Below are 5,889 nucleotides of genomic sequence, written 5' to 3'. Positions count from 1 at the left end.
ACGTTATGAAAAATACGAGGATCCAACAAAGGAACGAACGAGCGTAAGCGGCCGACCGGCGTCACACGTAACGCCTTGGGAGCCGCTGAATAACCGAAAATGCACAAAAACCGAGAAAGAGAATTAAAAAATTTTAATTAGAGTGCATGCATTCTAAATATCGTCGTTACCGAGAATTGATATGAATTTTATGTATGTTCCGAAAAGGTGGTTCGCACGCACGCTAAAAGTCTGAACGAGGAATTTTACGGAAATCCTAAGCTTTTGAGGTGGGCTTTATTCTTTAATGTTTTATTTTAAATCAATATGTTTACGGTGTTATAAGGATGTTTCTATAAGTATGTCATGCCGTGTTTATGTTTTGAAACTGTCTATCTGATTGTCTACTAGAATAAAACTCTACTAGACTTTGATGGTTAACGAATTCGGGTCTAACTAGGGTCTACGCCCTACTTAGGCTAGTGCACTGATGGGGATCGTGAGCCGTCCCCTAGGTCGGCTGGTACAGTGATCGAGATTGTGGCCACAGTCTCGTTTCACAGGATGGTTCAGATATGGTATATGATGGAGGATGATGTTAGTCCGTGCGGACACTATTTTAAGGAATGATTTTAGTGCTTCTCAGTCTTTTTAAAGGAAAAGCCGGGATTCACTCGATGATGGCTTGACATATCTTAACGATGAATGTTTTCGGGCATGAGTTCACTGGGAGCATCCAGTACTCAGCCCCTGCATATGTTTTCCCTATGTGCAGGTTGAGCGAGGTCGGGAGGCGGAGGATGTTGAGTGATGATTCAAGAACTGGTCGGGTTGCTATTATGTCTTCATACGTAGTAGTAGCCAAACTCTCAAATTGCTTCCGCTATTCAATGTCCTAAGAACTTTGTTATTTTTCCTTATTGTCGAACTCTATTATTCTCCATTATGTAACATCGGGATTGAAACGTTGGTTAAATAAATGGTTTTGCATCTTTGATCGTTATGTTGTATTGTCTTGAATTGTATTCCCCCTTCTTCCCCGCTTCTTAATTCCCCCATTAGTCACGATTTCACGTGCTTCCTATCCTTAGGAAGTGCGGTCGTTACACAGCCGCTTTTGTCAAGAGTCTCTAAATGCTTTCTACGGGTCCATCCTCGTGGGATCGACCCCTACTTCTCTATACTAATCTATAGTATTCGGGTTGAGGGATCTTTAAAAGGGGAGTTGTGTGTGTACAACGACAGAGTATTCTGTGTTCATTTGAGTTCCTAGACCAAGTGATCTAGTGGATTCATAGGACGAGGTATCTCGCCTTAGCATAGCACCTTGCATTTTCACAACGCAAAAAAACACACGAGCAACAAATCTCGTCTCTTCAAATGGCGCCGCTGCCGGGGGGATGGATGGCGTAATTTGTGATTGTGTTTAGAGGATTTTGGTGTACATAGTTCTTATTTTCTTCTTCTATTTTCTTTTATTTTTAGTTTATGAGCAAGGACTCACGGCTTGGATTCTATGGTAACTCATCTGAGTGGAGGAACGATCAGTTTATCTGGCAAGTCAAGAACACAGCATCTACGGTCACCACCAGATCGAGATTATCTACGGGAGACCCATTTCCATTTGATTCGGAAAGTGAAGAGGATTGGAACTCGTCAGGAAGGGAGTATCCTAAATCATCTTCGGAAACAAGCGCAGAGGAGGAAGGAACAGGGAACATGGCGAACATAATCGACCTAGATCCAGAGATCGGCTCGCTTACTGCTCATCTAGATGGGGAGCCAGCCCAAGCTATAGTGCTGAATCCGCGACAGAGGTCCATTGAGATAAAGACAAACGTGCTCGGTATCCTACCCACATTCTGTGGACGAAGGAATGAGTGCCCGTATGAGTTTTTGAATGAATTCAACAAATTATGCAGCATACACAAAAGGCCGAATGAGGCAAATGATGAGGATTATTGTCTGCGTGCAATTCCGTTTGCCTTGAAGGGGGAAGCCAACACCTATTTCTGCGCTTTGGCTCCACCTAGTAATCAAAATCGAAATGCAGTGTCGCCAAGTTAAACTTCAGATAAAAGAATTTCATAAGTGGAAAGGCAAATTTGTAATGTGCACAAATTGCAAACACAATGTTTTGGTCGTTGATGACAAATAGCACATGGAGACGAGACGGGGTTCAGTATCTCAATTGAGAATAAATCCTGGTTATCTTCTTACCGTTTTCGTATTATAAACATATTCGAAAGCCACAATGCATAATATCTTATTCAATCCAATTCAAAATAGAGAAGTATCTCTTACCTTTCCCTCATCAGCAGGTGAAACCGGAAAAGAGTTCAATGACCTTTTGGCATCATCATCTGATGAACAATCAGAGCATAAGAAATGGTCCAATTTCTTCGCTTCTTCAATGGCCATGCCCATACACCTAGGATGAAACCTTCAAAAGAAGATTTATTAAAAGACTTGAATTGTCTTCAGTGAACAATATTACAAAAGCAAACACACACTTCACCTAATGCGCAGTTACCATTTAAAGCTCATGTTCTCGACATAGGAAGTGTAAACAGCTAAACTGACCTATTGTACATCTATCATCTCCAAATTTCAGTGCAATAAGTTAATCAAACTATAAATTTCGATAGCTGCAAAAAAAGAAGTCATCCAGCTCTTCGACCAGACACCTCTAGAAATCTTCACAAATAACCTTGTTTTGAAGAAAGCATCAACAAAATATTAAATAAATACAATACTACAACTCATGAATCACAGTGTACTAGAATAACCCAAAATTCGTAATTCACCCCATTCGAGCACTAAGAATGTTGAAAGATCAAGTAAAACAGTTAAATCAGGATTCCGCGACACAAAAAAAGCGACTAGAATTTAGAAACCATACTAGTCCTTGCACGCCTCACATTGTACCATGAGATCGTCCGGTCCTTTAGAAGCCATACCAGTCCTAAAACCAATTGGTGGTAGGATATTTATATTTTTAGTTTCAATTGCCAACACCCTTCCTCAAACCCTTCAAGGTGAATTATTCTAATCAATTGGACAATCGGCCCGATTTTTTTTTCAATCGGTTGGGACCACTTGGCCCAAATTTTTAAGTCCAGATATACTGTTGGGTCAGTCATTTTTTTTGGTTTCGGTCCAGATATACTGTTGGGTCAGTTAAATTTGACCCACATACTGTGCCGGTTTTCCGGCGGTTAACCGCAGAACCGTAACCGCCGGTTCCGGTTCGAATCGTGACTTTTTTCTTGAACCTAAACCGCCATATTTTGAACCGCGGGCCGGTTCTGGTTCTAATTTTTCCGAACCCAAACCGGAACCATGAAAAACCGTTGGAAAACTGTGAAATCTAGCCGGAACCGCGAAAAACGCCGGAAAACCGACGGTTCCGAACCGAAACTGTAATCGTTGGTTTTGGAATCGGAATCGTGAAACATCCTCACGGTTCAGTTTCGGTTCGACAATTTCCGAAACTGGAACCGACGGTTCTGAACCGTAACCGTCGGTTCCGGAACCCTGTGCATCTCTACCCACAGTCGGCGACCCGCTCTGATACCATGATAGAAATTCATGAGTTCCATCCTTAAACCAATTGGTAATAGGAGGAGGGGCCCATGAGACTTATATACTAGTTTCAGTTTTCTCTTGACACTGATGTGGGACAGTTATATGTTATATTTTTAATTTCAATTGCCAACACATTAATTTTCTTATTTTCTTATTTTCATCCACTGAATCTTCAAACTTCTGTACTCACACAGCCACGCGGTCAGGAGTAAACCCTCCAGTTGCGGCCTTGTACCCAAACCTACAAAAGTAATCCTCTGTGCCGGCATTCTCAAGCTTGGTGTAATTCTTGAAGTTATGCACAATGCATTTGCCTTCGATAGTGTGAGCACTCTGCACGTCAAAGTGGTCGGACAAGAAGAGTTCCTTAACGCCATGGAACCGCCTGCGGCCCCAGATGGATTCATCGGGGTAGTAGTACCACCTCACACGTACTTTCACTTTGTTGCTATGGTCAGCTTCAATATTTTCCACTTTGGCCACGTACGGTGTCTTGTTTGAGTCAGATGGTCTCATTAACTCACAATCTCCCGCTACAAAAACACCCACATCCTTTAGTCCAACCAAGTTCAAAACTTTATCCCCACCGATACAAGATACACATACGATGTGCAAGTGTGCGCATACATAAACCATTAAACTTATAGAATTCGAGGTAACTGGTAATACAAACATTAAGAAAATCCCAAATCACATTTGCAAACAGACTACTTTTATTTTGCAAGAAATATGAGTGCAGAAACCAGGCATTCCAAAACTCAATAAATCAAGCAAAAAATCAACTATCAACCAACTCCAACATCCAATTACAACATTCACATTCCCCAAAAAACAAGCCGGAGCAACAAATTAACCCAAACCATGGAAGAATCAGAACCCAAGATCAAGTTTTTATGATCAATAGAAGCATAAAACGAACTGGGCAGTAAGCATTGAGCCTCTAAATCCCCCAAAACAGGAAAATAAAACAAACAATTGCAAAATAATTAGCAACATGAATGAAAAAGCAATACGTCTGACGATTTTGTTGTTGCCCTTAATGTTGTAAGAATTAAGGTCCTTTTTTCCGGGCTTCGTCTTCGGTCCAAATTCCAGGAAACTACCTCCTCATGGGAGGTAGTATCCGCCGTTTGTTCCCGCAAAAAAAAGTTTCCAGGGAGAGGAAAGACGTGTGAGCTTCTCGCGTGTTTAATTTATAAACGCATGAGCCTCGTGCGTGTTTAATTTATACACGCATTAGGAAAACCCGTGTTTGCCTTAGATCCATATTCAGTCCATGCTGCTGCCGCCTCTCATTCGCAGAACACCAAAACCACTCTTAGCGCGCCGCCCTTCGCCCCATTCACTCCCAGCCGGCGAAAATCTACATGAATTCGACATTTACCTGCTCCCATTCGTATTTTAAGTGTTAGGTAACTTTTTACTCTTAATTTCGATTATTATTGGTATATTTTAGTTGGGTATAGACTTAGGGTTTATGGTTTGAAATTTTTTGTTGAATTATTGAATTTGGTGTTTGATTTTTTGTTAAATTTGGTATTGAATTAAACTTTGTTGAATATTTAATTTTGTTGAATCAGAGTATATTAAGTTTTATCATACTTATTTTGCAGGATTGATGGTGTTTGTGAGTTTATATTATAATGGGGAAATTATTCAGCTCCCAAGTTTGGGTGTTGCTTATAATCCCCCTTGTGCAAAATCATTTATTATATTGAACGAAATGATACCTTATTATCAGCTAGTTTCAATGATATGTGAAAAATTGGAATTGATTTGGATGTACATACGATTGATTTAACATGGAGGCATCATATGGCTTTTAGTGGAGTGGTCAATTATACAGCTACACCAGTAGATCAGAGTTTGTTGGAGTATATGTTTGCTGAAAATCCACGTCAAATTGAACTATTTATTGAATATACTCTTGTTACTACTGCTTTGCAAATTGAACCACCTACCATTCATCATGATGTTGGAACATCTAGGAGGGACGAACATGATAGTTTTGATGTCGGGACATCTAGGAGGGATGATGAACATCATAGCTTTGAATTCAACAGATTTGGGAGGGATGTTGATGAACAAGTAGATATACCAAACGTGACATATAATGGTTCTGATGGTTCTGATAATTAAGATGGTTCTGATTCTCCCCTCCCCTCAAGACGACACTCTGGAGGTGTCAGATAATTCAGGTAGTTCTCAACCAAGTGATCTTGATTATAGTGCAGAATCATGTGAAGATTCTACAGATGATGAGACACTTGATATGATGGTTAAGAACTATGTACAACCATCTGTTCGTGGGAAGCAACCTGT

The 5,889-nt window shown here is 40.5% G+C and overlaps 1 pseudogene; it reads right to left on the bottom strand.

The window, feature by feature from the left end:
- Nucleotides 1-1,523: 1,523 nt before the first annotated feature.
- LOC121757792 lies at nt 1,524-4,961 on the bottom strand (annotated as a pseudogene).
- Between the last annotated feature and the right edge of the window lie 928 nt (nt 4,962-5,889).

This window comes from Salvia splendens, chromosome 12, assembly GCF_004379255.2.
Source record: "Salvia splendens isolate huo1 chromosome 12, SspV2, whole genome shotgun sequence".
In the NCBI taxonomy this organism is placed as follows: Eukaryota; Viridiplantae; Streptophyta; class Magnoliopsida; order Lamiales; family Lamiaceae; genus Salvia; species Salvia splendens.
Note: the sequence above shows the minus strand (reverse complement) of the source record. Positions and strands in the feature narration are given on the sequence as shown.